We start from the raw sequence: 3823 nt of genomic DNA, 5'->3' as shown, positions 1-3823 counted from the left end.
TGGTGGTGGAGAGAAGGAAACACACAAACAGACCACAAAACCTGGATTTCTAACATCCACTCTGGGTCTCTGAGCAAGACAGCACAACAGCAGCCCACTGCTGCCCAAGGGGATGGGTTAAATGCAGAGATACATGTTAATGGTTGTTTTCCTGCTCATACACAATAGAATATTAAAGAATGGTTTAGCTGAATTAAAACATTTCTGAAAAAAGAGTGGGCAAAAATTTTCTGTGGCCTCATTAGAGGCTTGCTTCAAACACCTAAAATTAATGCTTGTGCAGAAGGTCTCACAATCAGTTATAAATTATAAAGAAAATAATATTGAGCCAGGTTGGTTGATATTTATATTTTCAATAGATTAAAGGTGATAGCTATAAGTTTAACTCCTTCTGTCCAGTAAGTGAAGCGATGGAGGCTAATGCTAACGCTAACCTTTGGATGATCCTCAGCTCTATCACAGAGCTCCTAAGGTCACTGCCTGAGCTCCAGGTGGGGAGTGGTGGCCTAGCGGTTAGAGCAGTGTGCCTGTCTCTGAGAAGGTAGCAAGTACCAGGTTTGATCCCCACAGCCTGCACTCTGGGTTCCTGAGCAAAACGCCTAAACCATGATTGCTCCTTAGGCCCCGCACAATAGCAGCCCACTGGTCCCAAAGGGGATGGATCAAATGCAGAGATGAATTTTTCCATTGTGGGACAATAAAGGGATTTACATTACATTACATGACTTCAACCTGCTATTCGTATTGGTGGAAAATTCTTCCTTTTTGACATTGGAGTTGTAACCAGAAGTCAATATTTATATATTTTGGACCTGGCAAAGTTTATAAAATGCATTTTCTTTAGGGGAAAAGTAATACTTCTGCACTAATCCAGATGTTCTGTGGATGCATATTTTCTAAAAAAAAAAAAAAAGGTTTTGATTAAAAGGTTGTAGCTACGATCTTTAAATCATAATTCAATTTTTTTTTACTGTAATTAAATCGATTATTTCTATACACAATTATAATTATTCGGATTATCTTAAAAGAAAAACAAAAACAGAGGAGGTTTTGTCAAAAGAAAATATTTTCAGAAAGCTCAGATGTTTATTTATAAAAAAGTTTAGACAGCCCTAACTCTTTTGTTGCACCTCAGAATTATGTTCTACTTTGTATTTTAGACTAAGAAACAACCCAGGAAATTCCAAGCAGCTTTTTTCCACTATAAACCTCCTTCTCAAACCACAATCCGTTGCCACAATATTTCATTCCACTGCTATGCTGATGACATACAGCTCTATATAAATGTCACAGCTGACACCCAACCCTCACAGTCATCCCCATCAGGACTCACCACCTGTCTGGAGGAGATAACGGTATGGATGGAGCAAAACTTTCTTCAACTCAATAGCTCAATACCTCTTTCTACCACCTCCATAACATTTCCAAACTCCATCCCACTCTCTCCTTCCCAGACGCCAAATAGCTGGCTCATGCCTTTGTCTCCTCCAGAGTGGACTATTGCAACACACTTCTCATTGGGATTCCTAGAAAGTGTCTGCAGAGGCTTCGGTATATTCAAAACTCTGCAGCTAGGATCCTGATGAGAGTGCAGAAACATGAGCACATTACTCCCATTCGTTACACTGCCTTCCCATCTCCACCAGGATTTAGAACAGAGTTTCCCTCATCACACATCAGTGCATCCATGGGCATGTCCCCCCCCTACCTCAAAGAACTTATCAACCCACAGAACACAACCTGCTTCCTTCGTTCCACTCATTCAAACCTCCTCCACATTCCCAGAACCAGACTCAGAACAATGGGAGATGGGGCATTTTGTGCTGCTGGCCCACACCTGTGGAATGCCCTCCCTGACACCTTGAGGACACCTCAATCCATGTTTTAAAATCCATGTTTTAAAAAAGGCCTCAAAACATTTCTTTTTAGCAAAGCTTTTGGTCCGATTTAGATGTTTTTCTTTCTTCTAAAACTAGCTTTGTCATGCTTTTCTCTTTTTTGCCCGTAGCACTTTGAGATCTTTTGATGGAAAGTTCAATATAAATTAAATGAACTATTACTATTATTTATCTATCACAGAAAATGCGAATAATATTGTGGCTGAAACAAGATCAAACAGGGAGACTGAAAGGCGATCAGTGATTTACACTCAAAGAGATGAGTTTTAAAGCAGATCAGAATGTTTTCATTGGCTGTACAGGAGACAAGAAGCCTGAGAAACAAAGGTTAGATGATACCTTCCTTAGACTCAAAAGAAAACAATTGATGGCCTCCTTTACTGGTCATACTATAGGTATTTATTGCTGTCTTTGACGATGTTGAACAAGTATTATTAAAGCCTAATCGTGGGACTTGAAATGAGAACCAGCTGTAGGTAAAGCAGTGTGAGAAATGAACTGTGCTTATGTCAATTCCTTGAGAACCACAGGTAAACATTGTTCCCTTTTTATTAAAGATATTTCACGTCAAAATGTTTATTTTTTTGTTCTTTACATGTAAGACATAGAATATGAGAAAGAAATTTTTCCTTTACCCTATTCCAAAATCATAATGGAAAACTTTCAGAAAACTACAAACATTAATTTGTGGCCTGAGTGGGAATAAAAGAAGAAATGGTCCTCCCACAGGAAGAAACTCCAAACACTCCCCAACGCCCTTTTGAGATCCCACATCCATCCATGCTCTTTTCTTTTCAAACTAAAAAAAAATCCTTTGTCTTATTTCATTGTTTCTTACCTTCACATTAAACTGACTAGTAAAAAAAAATGGAAAATAAAATGCAGACCTAACTGCATTGAAATGTTGAAAAACAAAAATCCCAGCAACAAATTACAGGAAGAATGAATAAAGACTGCATGACTCAAACCTCATGACTCTGTCACCACTGTCCTGTTTGTCTGAAAGTGTGTTGGCAACCGTTTGATTCACTTAGAGGAACCAAATCAGCAAACAACAAAGATGAAAAGTCAGCTGACCAACAATTTTATCCACAGTATAATTGTAAAATCTAGTGCCTGTATCTGTTACTATAATACATGAATATTAATGCCCTTAATTGCTGGAGCTTGTTTGGTGCTTTGGTCTAACAGATAGAGCTGCATACTGTTTCTAAAAGACAGGGCAGGAAGTATTAAGACTTGGAAAACTGGAAAAAGTTTTATTGTGTGAGTCAGATGACTGCAGAAATCTGGAAACCACTTGGGAGAATTAGCATGCTTCACAAGTGTTGGACCTCTTTCCTAATGGTGCTGTTCTCATCTGGCCTTGGAAAAAAATGTCTCTTCCCCTCCTGTTTTGTTTGATCCGGATTTAGTGATGACTGAGCACTGAAACAGGGCAATGTGAGAGTTTTAACAGTACTAGAAACGCTTCACATTTTGTCTCATAACAGCTACAAACTTTGATCTATTGTAGTGGATTTTAATGAAACAGAGAAACAAGAAGTAGTGCATAATCAAAAACAGCTGAAGGAAAATGATCCAGAATGAAGAGGGAGAGAGTGGGAGGGAGAAAGGGAGGGAGAAAGGGAGGCTCCCATCTGGAGGCCTACACCAGGCTTCCTTAGGGTGGGGCTGCTGCAATGGGAATCCTTCCTTGCCACATTTACAAATACACTCTTTCAACGGATACTCTGGCACTAAAATCCACCTACACTCTTGTTTCAAAAGATATTCTGATCAACAGATAATTTACCAATTATTTACCCGAGGCTGGCCACTTCAAACAAATGGCCTCTTACTGTCCTCCGATTAAACATAAATTTACTAAAAAAGTTGAATCATAAATGGGAAAACTTGGAAAACCATGGGAAATGATTGTTGAA

Source organism: Cyprinodon variegatus, unplaced genomic scaffold, assembly GCF_000732505.1.
Source record: "Cyprinodon variegatus isolate N-32 unplaced genomic scaffold, C_variegatus-1.0 Scaffold219, whole genome shotgun sequence".
NCBI lineage: Eukaryota > Metazoa > Chordata > Actinopteri > Cyprinodontiformes > Cyprinodontidae > Cyprinodon > Cyprinodon variegatus.
The sequence above is the reverse complement of the archived record's forward strand: the minus strand, read 5'-3'. Positions refer to the sequence as shown.